Here is a 16,018-nt window from a genome sequence, read left to right as displayed (position 1 = left end):
TTCACATAAATCGCTCGTGAAATTCGCGTAAAAAGTTTCACGTGAAATTCATCTCAAACAAGCTTTTACGTAAAACACACGTGAATTAGGATTTCAACATGAATTTCACGTGAAATATTTCACGTACATTCGGAAAATTTAGAAGTTATTTTGAAAATTCACGCGAATTTCAGGTGAAAACAATTCATGTAATTTTCACGTGAACTTTATGTGAGTTTCACATGTGATTCATGTGAAACTTATGTGAAATCAGTTCCCGTTACGTGTGAGGTCGTTTGGGTTGAAATTTACGTGTATTTCATGGGAGACTCGGGTAAACTACAAATCATGTGAAAATCACGTGAATGAAATTTTCCTGTGTAGAATTATATATATAGTTGATTCACTATTAATATGTGAAATCGAAATTTGTGTTACGGTTGCCATAATACACTACTACTCTATATTTCAAACTACTTAGTGTAACATCACTGAAGAGACATTAATTGTCGAAATCCGGATATGGTGTACTAATTTTTGCACCTTTTTTTTTGCGGTATAACATCTTTTCCGCAAGTTTATTGTTTTCTGTTTGGTATTAAATTAATAGTTAAGATCCATTTTGTTACATCTGGTGATCCGTTTATTTGGCAATCGCTAATAGCAGTCAGCAGGGTTAAGAGCATCCGTTGTTCGACCTGTTAGTCAAATGCGTTTTGTTAAAATATACTTTTTCACTATTTTGGTCTTTTGGAAAATGTTGTTTGTGCTGTATTTAGACCCCTCTACCAGGAAATTTGTTTTACAGGCACACGTATAAAAATTGCGGTTTTTATCCAACGCAATCACATACCTGTGCAACGCAACGGGTGAAAGACGTACATAATTTCTTCTTAATGAATGTCTACAACAATTAAGAACTAATCTCAAAAATGATACTAAGGTGAACCTATACTACTTATGAGTTCTGATGCTGATTTCTAATCCAATATGGCTGTCACAAAGGAACGCAGAGAACCATTTAATACCCATCAGAAACACTCATTTTCAGATTTTTCAAAGAAAACACTAGTCTCGTACATTTAAACCAGATCATGCACAAATGATACTAGGGTGGTTGAGCTCCGCACTGAATAAACTTTAAAGTAAAGCCCACAAAGTCAGTCTTCGGTAATGACTTCATATGGACACCATTTTAGAAATTAATAATACATTGTATATTCAAGTTGCTTCATGATGATGAATCTGAAAAGATATGTTTCTTTTGTATAGCTATTTCATGTTTTATAAGCATAATAGGTTTTTACTTGTGGTATTTATCTAAATATCTAAAAAAAAAAAATATAGAAAAGGATAACAAAGATTACTAAACAGAGTATGTACTATAAGCGCTTTTGTGCATACTATCAATAAAAGTCATATAAAACGAGTTTTTGATTATTTTAATGTTAAGAGAATTATTGAACCAATGCATGCATATATATCTAACTAAGTTCGCGTTTGTTTTGTACATGTACAGTTTTACGAATCAATAATGTATGGTTGACCAAAAACTATTTCAATCCGTGATTCTAGATTGAAAATGTTTGCTGTTAATAAACTTGTCTCAAAAAAAAAGTTTCCTATATATCTTAATATAACACAAGATACTTAACTCGCATTTTTGAAAAATGTCACCCGGTCGCGAAATTCCGTTATATTTCGATTTCTCGGTTGTCATCCCCACTAAAACTTGTAATGCCGTAAATCTTAATTGGTTTATCTACACAATGGTGTACAATACGCCTACCTTTGTTGTCAGAATCATTCGTAGCAGGCATCCTAAATTATGTCAACCGTAATCATTTCGTCTACCAACACCCGATTGGAAATATAAGACTCGCAGTAAATGATTAAGTGTAAAAAGTATTTAAAAAAAACCTGTTAGTTTTTGTCTGAATAGAATTTATCATCCAGATAGTAAATTTGAAAAAGATTCCGTGAAAAAAAATCTAGGTATGTCTAATGAGTTACGTGTTATATTAAGGTATATAGGACTTTTTTTTCTGAAACATGTGCCTGTGATCGTATACGTATTGATAAAACATCAACATAGAATCATGAAGCACGTAGAAAGTGATAGATATGACAGATATATGTTTCATATGTTCTCATTTTTCAGTTAAACTTTTCAACAGTTGTTAAATAGTGTGTTTATTTATTTTTTTCATAGAGAATCGATAATTACTATCTTCTTAAGTTCAACTTTTTTTTCTCTTTTCTCTTATTGCGGATCTCGCACTTGCGCTGTGTGGTTGTCGAAGTGTAAAGGTTAATGTCAATGCATATGGAACAACTGTCGTTGAATAAGAGAACAGGGAAAAAATAACCCAATAACATATTAACCTTTCTGGCGATTTAGATAAAATAGAGGATGTTCTCTTAAAAGAAAGTATATGTACAAGTGTTTTATAGCAAAACTTAGCAATTGCAGTAATATTATATAAAACATATTCAACTGTTATGTTAGATTTGAAGTATCATATGAATTTAAGTATTATTTTTATATTTTTGTGTTAAAAATGCACGGACAAAACTGCAGCAAGCTAAACAAGAGAGTTGTGAATACTGGAAGTCACAAAATTATCAGTACATCGATTCTTAGAAATCTCCTTAAACAATCACTAAGAGATAAAAGACTATAACTTAAGAGGATGTATTATTTAACTCATAACAATACATTTGTGACCTCAGAAGATCTTTTAATGATATATTTTCTTGAAAATGATTTTTATGTCTCTTATTAAAAGTATATCTTTTCCCTGCTTCTCACATACACAGACTCACACACAACTAGTTTTGGATTATCATAATGTAAACTAAATTATTAAACAAATGAACGCATATTAACTTAACTAAGTCAACCTATTCATGTTTAAATTTCCTGCTTCTAACACACACACACACACATATACACGCGCGCACACACACACACACACACACACACATACAGACCTACCCCGAAAAGTCACTACATTTGGCAAATGCCCGGAAAATGACTACCTGTATTTCCAGTGCGTGTAAAGGATAAACAATACCACTGAGATACAACAATAACAAAAAAATAAACATTTGAAGGTAAATAAAGTATAAATTGCAATTGGATCGCTTTGTGTTTTCCACAAACAAAGTAACTACCTTAACACATACACACCGAAAACTAACTACATTAAGGAAATTTGCGGTGAAGTCACTACACGGAGAGGATACACACAGCAGTCTGACTACCATTAATCAAAATGTGTATCCCTAAATAGGATAACTGTGGTGTAGTGGTTAAAGTGTCCAACATCTCAATAAAACTTGTATATAAACGTTATTAAGGGTTCATACACCTCAAACAACTCAGTACCAGTGTTATATGTACGTTAACTAGGGGTCAGTAGCAGTATATAAATGTTATCTAGCGGTCATACACCTCGAATAACTCAGTAGCAATGCTATAAGAACGTTGCAATGTCAGTGTCCGAGTTTTCGGTGTGTATGAGACAAATGTAGTCAGTTGTCGGTGTGTATGAGACAAAGGTAGTCAGTTGTCGGTGTGTATGAGACACATGTAGTCAGTTGTCGGTGTGTATGAGACAAATGTAGTCAGTTGTCGGTGTGTATGAGACAAATGTAGTCAGTTGTCTGAGTGAATCTGCGTAATTCAAATGTTTTTCCAGCGTTTCATATGTATAACCATCTTGTCGTATAGCTTAGTACGGTTTTTAACCTGGTTTCACACTTACTGTGGATTAAATAAAGGTTTGACCCTCTGACAAGAATCATTGTCCTATCAATTTAATAAATGTCTGTTGCGATAGCTTAAAATATAAAGAGCTCTTTGATATTTTATATTATAGGGAGGGACTGTCACTATTGGCTAACGATAGTTGATGCAAAATTGGTCAGCTGGTTTGTCATCTACCTCAAACAACTCAGTACTAGTGTTATATGAACATAAACTAGGGGTCATCTACCTCGGATAATTAATTACAGTGCTTTAAGAACGTTTTAAAGTGGTCCTACACCTTAAACAACGCAGTACCAATGTTATATGAACGTTATCTAGGGGTCATACAACTCAAATAAAACAGTAACAGTGCTAAAAGAATGTTTCATAGCGGTAATTTACCTCAAACAACTCAGTACTAGTGTTATATGAACATTTACTAGGGGTCATCCACCCCGGATAACTCAGTATAGTGCTTTAAGAACGTTTTATAGTGGTCCTACACCTTAAAAAACACAGTACCAGTGTTATATAAGCGTTATCTAGGGGTCATACACCTCGAATAAATCAATAGTAGTGCTATAAAAACGTCTAATAGAGGTCATACACCTTTAAAACAAAAACTCAGTATCCGTGTTATATGAACGCTATTTAGGGGTCAAACACCTCGAACAACTCAACAGCAGTGCTATAAGGACGTATTATTGTGGTCAAACACCTCAAACTACTCAGTTCCAGTATTTTATGAACGTTATCTAGGGCCTTACACCTCGAATAATTCAGTACCAGTGTTATATGAACGTTAAGTATGGGTCATTCACATCGGATAACTCAGTAGCAGTTCTATAAATACGTTTTATAGTGGTCATTCACCTCAAACAACTTAATACCAGTGTTGTATGAACGATATCGAGGGGTCATACACCCCGTAGAACCTATTAGCAGTGCAATAAGAATGTTTATAGTGGTCATACACCTAAAAGAAACTCAGAACTGTATTATATCTACGTTATCTAGGGGTCATACACCTCGAAAAAATCAGCAGCAGTGGTGCAATAAGAACGTTTATAGTGTGGTCATACATCTCAAACAACTCAGTACCTATGTTATATGAACGTCATCTAGGGGTCAAACACCTCGAAGAACTCAGTAGCAGACCAATAAGAACGTTTTATAGTGGTCATACACCACAAACAACTCAGTATAAGTATCATATGAACGTTATCGAAGGTCATACACCTAGAAAAACACTGCAGCATTGCTATATGAACGTTTTATAATGGCAATACACCTCAAACAACTCAGTATTAGTGTTATGTGAACGTGAAGTATGGGTCATTCCCATCGGATAACTCAGCAGCAGTGCTATAAAAACGTTTTATTATGGTCATACACCTCAAACTACTCAGTACCAGTGTTACATGAACGTTATCTAGGGTCATACACGTCAAATATCTCAGAAGCTGTGCTATAAGAACGTTTAATAATGGTCACACACCTCAAACAACTCAGTACCAGTGTTATTTGAACGTTATTTTAGTGTTCAAACACCTCGAATTACTAAGTAGTAGTGCTATTAGAACGATTTGTAGTGGTCATATTCCTCAACCAAATCAGAAAAAGTGTTATATGAACGTTGTCTAGCAGGTCAAACACCTCGAATAACTCGGTAGCAGTGCTATGACAATGTTTAATCGTGGTGTCCGTTATCTCGTACTAAGTATATCTAAACATACGTCTGCGCCGTTTACAGTCGATACGTAGTCAGCTTTCTTTATCAATAGATACTAGTATTGCAATGTCAGTGTAGTGAGTTGTCAGTGTGTATGAGACAAATGTAGTCAGTTGTCGGTGTGTATGAGACAAATGTAGTCAGTTGTCGGTGTGTACGAGACAAATGTAGTCAGTTGTCTGTGTGTATGAGACAAATGTAGTCAGTTGTCGGTGTGTATGAGACAAATGTAGTCAGTTGTCGGTGTGTATGAGACAAATGTAGTCAGTTGTCGGTGTGTATGAGACAAATGTAGTCAGTTGTCTGTGTGAATCTGCGTATTTCAAATGTTTCCCAGCGTTTCATATGTATAAACATCTTGTCGTATAGCTTAGTACGGTCTTTAACCTGGTTACACACTTACTGTTGATTAAATAAAGGTTTGACCCTCTGACAAGAATCATTGTCCTATCAATTAATAAATGTCTGTTACGATAGCTTAAAATATAAAGAGCTCTTTGATATTCTATATTAGGGAGGGATTGTCACTATTGGCTCACGATAGCTGATGCAAAATTGGTCAGCTGGTAGAGTATATCCGATTGACAAAAGGTCAGAACCATATTAATACCCTATAACATGCTATTTCACGTTTCAGGTACTGTAAAAAGAGCGTCTACGATTCCGTATAGCTTAACACGGCACATATAGCATTCAAAATCGTCTTAATAAGTGTTGTAAATCCCGAAGAGCTTAAAGTGGTCTTTAATGTTATCTAGGGGTCATATACCTCAAATAAATCAGCAGCGGTGCTATCAGAACGTTTTTGAGTGGTCATATACCTCATAAAACTCAGTACAAGTGTTTTATGAACGTTATCTAGTGGTCAAACACATCGAATATTTTAGTAACAGTGATAAAAGAATGTTTCGTAGTGGTCATTTGTCTCAAACAACGCAGTACCAATGTATATGAACGTTATCTAGGGGTCATACAACTGCAATAACTCAGTAACAGTGCTAAAAGAATGTTTCATAGCGGTCATTTACCTCAAACAACTCAGTACTGGTGTTATATAAACATGAACAAGGAGTCATCCGCCTAGGATAACTCATTACAGTGCTTTAAGAACGTTTTATAGTGGTCCTACACCTCAAACAAAGCAGTACCAGTGTTATATACTAGTAAGCGTTATTTAGGGGTCATACACCACGAATAAGACAGTAACAGTGCTATAAAAACGTCTTATAGAGGTCATACACCCCTTAAAATAAACTCAGTATCCGTGTAATATAAACGCTATTTTGGGTTCAAACACCTCGAATAACTCAACAGCAGTGCTATAAGGACGTTTTATTGTGGTCAAACACCTCAAACTACTCAGTTCCAGTGTTTGATGAACGTTATCTAGGGCCTTACACCTCGAATAATTCAGTACCAGTGTGATATGAATGTTAAGTATGGGTCATGCACATCGGATAACTCAGTAGCAGTTCTATAAATACGTTTTATAGTGGTCATACACCTCAAACAACTCAATACTAGTGTTATTTGAATGTTATCTAGGGTCATACACGTCGAATATCTCAGAAACAGTGCTATAAGAACGTTTAATAGTGGTCACACATCTCAAACAACTCAGTACCAGTGTAATTTGAACGTTATCTTAGTGTTCAAACACCTCGAATAACTCGTTAGCAGTGCTATAAGAACATTTAATCGTGGTCAAACTCCTCAAATATTATGACTGAGGGTCACCCGTGTTGTTAATATACTACAACGTCTAAGTACTTTGAGACGTAAAGTCCGATATTTCGTATATCTTAACATACATCTGCGCCGTTACAGTCGATACGTATATAGTCAGCTTTCTTTATCAATAAATATTGCAATGTCAGTGTAGTGAGTTTTCGGTGTGTATGAGACAAATGTAGTCAGTTGTCGGTGTGTATGAGACAAAGGTAGTCAGTTGTCGGTGTGTATGAGACAAATGTAGTCAGTTGTCGGTGTGTACGAGACAAATATAGTCAGTTGTCTGTGTGTATGAGACAAATGTAGTCAGTTGTCGGTGTGTATGAGACAAATGTAGTCAGTTGTCGGTGTGTATGAGACAAATGTAGTCAGTTGTCGGTGTGTATGAGACAAATGTAGTCAGTTGTCGGTGTGTATGAGACAAATGTAGTCAGTTGTCGGTGTGTACGAGACAAATGTAGTCAGTTGTCTGTGTGTATGAGACAAATGTAGTCAGTTGTCGGTGTGTATGAGACAAATGTAGTCAGTTGTCGGTGTGTATGAGACAAATGTAGTCAGTTGTCGGTGTGTATGAGACAAATGTAGTCAGTTGTCTGTGTGAATCTGCGTATTTCAAATGTTTGCCAGCGTTTCATATGTATAAACATCTTGTCGTATAGCTTAGTACGGTCTTTAACCTGGTTTCACACTTACTGTGGATTAAATAAAGGTGTGACCCTCTGACAAGAATCATTGTCCTATCAATTAATAAATGTCTGTTACGATAGCTTAAAATATAAAGAGCTCTTTGATATTTTATATTAGGGAGGAATCGTCACTATTGGCTAACGATAGCTGATGCAAAATTGGTCAACTGGTAGAGTATATCCGATTGACAAAAGGTCAGAACCATATTGATACCCTATAACATGCTATTTTACGTTTCAGGTACTGTAAAAAGAGCGTCTACGATTCCGTATAGCTTAACACGGCACATATAGCATTCAAAATCGTCTTAATAAGTGTTGTAAAGCCCTAAGAGCTAAAAGTGGTCTTTAATGTTATCTAGGAGTCATATACCTCAAATAAATCAGCAGCGGTTCTATCAGAACGTTTTTGAGTGGTCCTATACCTTACAAAACTCAGTACAAGTGTTCTATGAACGTTATCTAGTGGTCAAACACATCGAATATTTTAGTAACAGTGACAAAAGAATGTTTCGTAGTGGTCATTTGTCTCAAACAACGCAGTACCAATATATATAAACGTTATCTAGGGGTCATACAACTGCAATAACTCAGTAACAGTGCTAAAAGAATGTTTCATAGCGGTCATTTACCTCAAACAACTCAGTACTGGTGTTATATAAACATGAACAAGGAGTCATCCACCTAGGATAACTCATTACAGTGCTTTAAGAACGTTTTATAGTGGTCCTACACCTTTAACAACGCAGTACCAGTGTTATATACTAGTAAGCGTTATTTAGGGGTCATACACCACGAATAACACAGTAACAGTGCTATAAAAACGTCTTATAGAGGTCATACACCTCTAAAAATAAACTCAGTATCCGTGTAATATAAACGCTATTTTGGGTTCAAACACCTCGAATAACTCAACAGCAGCTGGTAGAGCATATCCGATTGACAAAGGGTCAGAACTATATTAATACCCTATAACATGCTATTTCACGTCTCAGGTACTGTAAAAAGAGCGTCAACGATTCCGTATAGCTTAACACGGCAGATAAAGCATTAAAAATCTTCTTAATAAGCGTTTTAAATCTCAAAGAGCTTAAAACGGCCTTTAATGTTAGCTAGGGGTCATATACCTCGAATAAATCAACAGCGGTGCTATCAGAACGTTTTTGAGTGGTTATACACCTCACAAAACTCAGTACAAGTGTTATATGAACGTTATCTAGTGGTCAAACACCTCGAATATTTTAGTAACAGTGATAAAAGAATGTTTCGTAGTGGTCATTCATCTCAAACAACTCAGTACCAGTGTTATATAAAATTTATCTAGGGATCATACACCGTGAATAACTCGATAGCAGTGCTACTAGTATTATAAAGTTTTATAGTGGTCATACACCTAACACAACACAGAACCAGTGTTATATGAACGTTATCTAGGGGTCATGTACCTTGCATAGCTCAGTAGCAGTGATATAAGAACGTTTCATAGTAGTCAAACACATAAAACAACTCAGTTACTCTGTTATTTGAACGTTTTTAAGGGTCAAACACCTGAAATAATTCATGTCCAGTGTTATATGAACAATAAGTAGGGGTCATGTACATCGGATAACTCAGAAGCAGTGCAATTAGAACGTTTAATTGTGTTCAAACAACTCAAAATACTCAGTTTCAGTGCTCTATGAACGTTATCTAGGGTCATACACTTCGAATAACTCAGCAGCAGTGTTATAAGAACGTTTTTCATTGGTCATACACCTCAAACAACTCAGTATCAATGTTATATGAACGTTATCTAGGGTTCATACAACTCGAATAACTCAGAACAGTGCTTAAAGAATGTTTCATAGCGGTCATCTACCTCAAACAACTCAGTACTAGTGTTATATGAACATTAACTAGGGTTCATCCACCTCGGATAATTAATTACAGTGCTTTAAGAACGTTTTATAGTGGTCCTACACCTTAAACAACGCAGTACCAATGTTATATGAACGTTATCTAGTGGTCATACAACTCGAATAAAACAGTAACAGTGCTAAAAGAATGTTTCATAGCGGTCATTTACCTCAAACAACTCAGTACTAGTGTTATATGAACATTAACTAGGGGTCATCCACCTCGGATAACTCATTACAGTGCTTTAAGAACGTTTTAAAATGGTCCTACACCTTAAACAACACAGTACCAGTGTTATATCAGCGTTATCTAGGGGTCATACACCTCGAATAAATCATAATAGTGCTATAAAAACGTCTTATAGAGGTCATACACCTCTAAAACAAAAACTCAGTATCCGTGTTATATGAACGCTATTTAGGGATCAAACACCTCGAACAACTCAACAGCAATGCTATAAGGACGTATTATTGTGGTCAAACACCTCAAACTACTCAGTTCCAATGTTTTATGAACGTTATCTATGGCCTTACACCTCGAATAATTCAGTACCAGTGTTATATGAACGTTAAGTATGGGTCATGCACATCGGATAACTCAGTAGCAGTTCTATAAATACGTTTTATAGTGGTCATTCACCTCAAACAACTTAATACCAGTGTTGTATGAACGATATCGAGGGGTCATACACCCCGTAGAACCTATTAGCAGTGCAATAAGAATGTTTATAGTGGTCATACACTATAAACATTCTTATTGCACTGCTAATAGGTTCTACGGGGTGTATGACCCCTCGATATCGTTCATACAACACTGGAATTGAGTTGTTTGAGGTGAATGACCACTATAAAACGTATTTATAGAACTGCTACTGAGTTATCCGATGTGCATGACCCATACTTAACGTTAGGGGTCATACACCTCGAAAAATTCAGCAGCAGTGCAAAAAGAATGTTTATAGTGTGGTCATACACCTCAAACAACTCAGTACCTATGTTATATGCACGTTATCTAGGGGTCAAACACCTCGAAGAACTCAGTAGCAGACCAATAAGAACGTTTTATAGTGGTCATACACCACAAACAACTCAGTATAAGTATCATATGAACGTTATCGAAGGTCATACACCTAGAAAAACACTGCAGCATTGCTATATGAACGTTTTATAATGGCAATACACCTCAAACAACTCAGTATTAGTGTTATGTGAACGTTAAGTACGGGTCATTCCCATCGGATAACTCAGCAGCAGTGCTATAAGAACGTTTTATTATGGTTTTACACCTCAAACAACTCAGTACCAGTGTTATATGAACGTTATCTAGGGTCATACACGTCAAATATCCCAGAAGCTGTAATATAAGAACGTTTAATAATGGTCACACACCTCAAACAACTCAGTACCAGTGTTATTTGAACGTTATCTTAGTGTTCAAACACCTCGAATTACTAAGTAGTAGTGCTATTAGAACGATTTGTAGTGGTCATATTCCTCAACCAAATCAGAAAAAGTGTTATATGAACGTTGTCTAGCAGATCGAACACCTCAAATAACTCGGTAGCAGTGCTATGACAATGTTTAATCGTGGTGTCCGTTATCTCGTACTAAGTATATCTTAACATACGTCTGCGCCGTTTACAGTCGATACGTAGTCAGCTTTCTTTATCAATAGATATTGCAATGTCAGTGTAGTGAGTTGTCGGTGTGTATGAGACAAAGGTAGTCAGTTGTCGGTGTGTATGAGACAAATGTAGTGAGTTTTCGGTGTGTATGAGACAAACGTAGTCAGTTGTCGGTGTGTATGAGACAAAGGTAGTCAGTTGTCGGTGTGTATGAGACAAATGTAGTCAGTTGTCGGTGTGTATGAGACAAATGTAGTCAGTTGTCTGTATGAATCTGCGTATTTCAAATGTTTGCCAGCGTTTCATATGTATTAACATCCAGTCGTATAGCTTAGTACGGTCTTTAACCTGGTTTCACACTTACTGTGGATTAAATAAAGGTTTGACCCTCTGACAAGAATCATTGTCCTATCAATTAATAAATGTCTGTTGCGATAGCTTAAAATATAAAGAGCTCTTTGATATTTTATATTAGGGAGGGACTGTCACTATTGGCTAACGATAGCTTATGCAAAATTGGTCAGCTGGTAGAGCATATCCGATTGACAAAGGGTAAGAACTATATTAATACCCTATAACATGCTATTTCACGTCTCAGGTACTGTAAAAAGAGCGTCTACGATTCCGTATAGCTTAACACGGCAGATAGAGCATTAAAAATCTTCCTAATAAGCGTTGTAAATCTCAAAGAGCTTAAAACGGCCTTTAATGTTATCTAGGGGTCATATACCTCGAATAAATCAACAGCGGTGCTATCAGAACGTTTTTGAGTGGTCATACACCCCACAAAACTCAGTACAAGTGTTATATGAACGTTATCTAGTGGTCAAACACCTCGAATATTTTAGTAACAGTGATAAAAGAATGTTTCGTAGTGGTCATTCATCTCAAACAACTCAGTACCAGTGTTATATAAAATTTATCTAGGGATCATACACCGTGAATAACTCGATAGCAGTGCTACTAGTATTATAACGTTTGATAGTGGTCATACACCTAACACAACACAGAACAGTGTTAGATGAACGTTATCTAGGGGTCATGTACCTTGCATAACTCAGTAGCAGTGATATAAGAACGTTTCATAGTAGTCATACACATAAATCAAAACTCAGTTACTCTGTTATTTGAACGTTTTTAAGGGTCAAACACCTGAAATAATTCATGTCCAGTGTTATATGAACAATAAGTAGGGGTCATGTACATCGGATAACTTAGAAGCAGTGCAATTAGAACGTTTAATTGTGTTCAAACACCTTAAAATACTCAGTTTCAGTGCTCTATGAACGTTATCTAGGGTCATACACTTCGAATAACTCAGCAGCAGTGTTATAAGAACGTTTTTCATTGGTCATACACCTCAATCAACTCAGTATCAATGTTATATGAACGTTATCTAGGGGACATACAACTCTAATAACTCAGAACAGTGCTTAAAGAATGTTTCATAGCGGTCATCTACCTCAAACAACTCAGTACTAGTGTTATATGAACATTAACTAGGGGTCATCCACCTCGGATAATTAATTACAGTGCTTTAAAAACGTTTTATAGTGGTCCTACACCTTAATCAACGCAGTACCAATGTTATATGAACGTTATCTAGGGGTCATACAACTCGAATAACTCAGTAACAGTGCAAAAAGAATGTTTCATAGCGGTCATTTACCTCAAACAACTCAGTACTAGTGTTATATGAACATTAACTAGGGGTCATCCAACTCGGATAACTCATTACTGTGCTTTAAGAACGTTTAATAGTGGTCCTACACCTTAAACAACACAGTACCAGTGTTATATAAGCGTTATCTAGGGGTCATACACCTCGAATAAATCAATAGTAGTGCTATAAAAACGTCTTATAGAGGTCATACACCTTTAAAACAAAAACTCAGTATCCGTGTTATATGAACGCTACTTAGGGGTCAAACACCTCGAACAACTCAACAGCAGTGCTATAAGGACGTATTATTGTGGTCAAACAACTCAAACTACTCAGTTCCAGTGTTTTATGAACGTTATCTAGGGCCTTACACCTCGAATAATTCAGTACCAGTGTTATATGAACGTTAAGTATGGGTCATGCACATCGGATAACTCAGTAGCAGTTCTATAATTACGTTTTATAGTGTTCATTCACCTCAACCAACTCAATACCAGTGTTGTATGAACGATATCGAGGGTCATACACCACGCAGAACCCATTAGCAGTGCAATAAGAATGTTTATAGTGGTCATACACCTAAAAGAAACTCAGAACTGTGATATATCTACGTTATTTAGGGGTCATACACCTCGAAAAATTCAGCAGCAGTGCAATAAGAACGTTTATAGTGTGGTCATACATCTCAAACAACTCAGTACCTATGTTATATGAACGTTATCTAGGGGTCAAACACCTCGAAGAACTCAGTAGCAGATCAATAAGAACGTTTTATAGTGGTCATACACCACAAACAACTCAGTATAAGTATCATATTAACGTTATCGAAGGTCATACACCTAGAAAAACACTGCAACATTGCTATATGAACGTTTTATAATGGCAATACACCTCAAACAACTCAGTATTAGTGTTATGTGAACGTTATCTTAGTGTTCAAACACCTCGAATTACTAAGTAGTAGTGCTATTAGAACGATTTGTAGTGGTCATATTCCTCAACCAAATCAGAAAAAGTGTTATATGAACGTTGTCTAGCATGTCAAAAACCTCGAATAACTCGGTAACAGTGCTATGACAATGTTTAATCGTGGTGTCCGTTATCTCGCCGTTGTTACCTAAAACAACTCAGTACTGGTGTTATATAAACATGAACAAGGGGTCATCTACCTAGGATAACTCATTACAGTGCTTTAAGAACGTTTTATAGTGGTCCTACACCTTAAACAATGCAGTACCAGTGTTATATACCAGTAAGCGTTATTTAGGGGTCATACATCACGAATAAGACAGTAACAGTGCTATAAAAACGTCGTATAGAGGTCATACACCTCTAAAAATGAACTCAGTATCCGTGTAATATAAACGCTATTTTGGGTTCAAACACCTCGAATAACTAAACAGCAGTGCTATAAGGACGTATTATTGTGGTCAAACACCTCAAACTACTCAGTAGCAGTGTTATATGAATGTTAAGTATGGGTCATGCACATCGGATAACTCAGTAGCAGTTCTATAAATACGTTTTATAGTGGTCATACACCTCAAACAACTCAATACTAGTGTTATTTGAATGTTATCTAGGGTCATACACGTCGAATATCTCAGAAGCAGTGCTATAAGAACGTTTAATAGTGGTCACACATCTCAAACAACTCAGTACCAGTGTTATTTGAACGTTATCTTAGTGTTCAAACACCTCGAATAACTCGTTAGCAGTGCTATAAGAACATTTAATCGTGGTCATACTCCTCAAATATTATGACTGAGGGTCACCCGTGTTGTTAATATACTACAACGTCTAAGTACTTTGAGACGTAAAGTCCGATATTTCGTATATCTTAACATACGTCTGCGCCGTTACAGTCGATACGTATATAGTCAGCTTTCTTTATCAATAAATATTGCAATGTCAGTGTAGTGAGTTTTCGGTGTGTATGAGACAAATGTAGTCAGTTGTCGGTGTGTATGAGACAAAGGTAGTCAGTTGTCGGTGTGTATGAGACAAATGTAGTCAGTTGTCGGTGTGTATGAGACAAATGTAGTCAGTTGTCTGTGTGAATCTGCGTATTTGAAATGTTTGCCAGCGTTTCATATCTATAAACATCTTGTCGTATAGCTTAGTACGGTCTTTAACCTAGTTTCACACTTACTGTGGATTAAATAAAGGTTTGACCCTCTGACAAGAATCATTGTCCTATCAATTAATAAATGTCTGTTGCGATAGCTTAAAATATAAAGAGCTCTTTGATATTTTATATTAGGGAGGGACTGTCACTATTGGCTAACGAAAGCTGATGCAAAATTGGTCAGCTGGTAGAGCATATCCGATTGACAAAGGGTCAGAACTATATTAAAACCCTATAACATGCTATTTCACGTCTCAGGTACTGTAAAAAGAGCGTCTACGATTCCGTATAGCTTAACACGGCAGATAAAGCATTAAAAATCTTCTTAATAAGCGTTGTAAATCTCAAAGAGCTTAAAACGGCCTTTAATGTTATCTAGGGGTCATAAAACCTCAAATAAATCAACAGCGGTGCTATCAGAACGTTGTTGAGTGGTCATACACCTCACAAAACTCAGTACAAGTGTTATATGAACGTTATCTAGTGGTCAAACACCTCGAATATTTTAGTAACAGTGATAAAAGAATGTTTCGTAGTGGTCATTCATCTCAAACAACTCAGTACCAGTGTTATATAAAATTTATCTAGGGATCATACACCGTGAATAACTCGATAGCAGTGCTACTAGTATTATAACGTTTGATAGTGGTCATACACCTAACACAACACAGAACAGTGTTAGATGAACGTTATCTAGGGGTCATGTACCTTGCATAACTCAGTAGCAGTGATATAAGAACGTTTCATAGTAGTCATACACATAAATCAAAACTCAGTTACTCTGTTATTTGAACGTTTTTAAGGGTCAAACACCTGAAATAATTC

The sequence above is a fragment of the Mytilus californianus genome, unplaced genomic scaffold, assembly GCF_021869535.1.
Source record: "Mytilus californianus isolate M0D057914Y unplaced genomic scaffold, xbMytCali1.0.p SCAF_18, whole genome shotgun sequence".
In the NCBI taxonomy this organism is placed as follows: domain Eukaryota; kingdom Metazoa; phylum Mollusca; class Bivalvia; order Mytilida; family Mytilidae; genus Mytilus; species Mytilus californianus.
Note: the sequence above shows the minus strand (reverse complement) of the source record.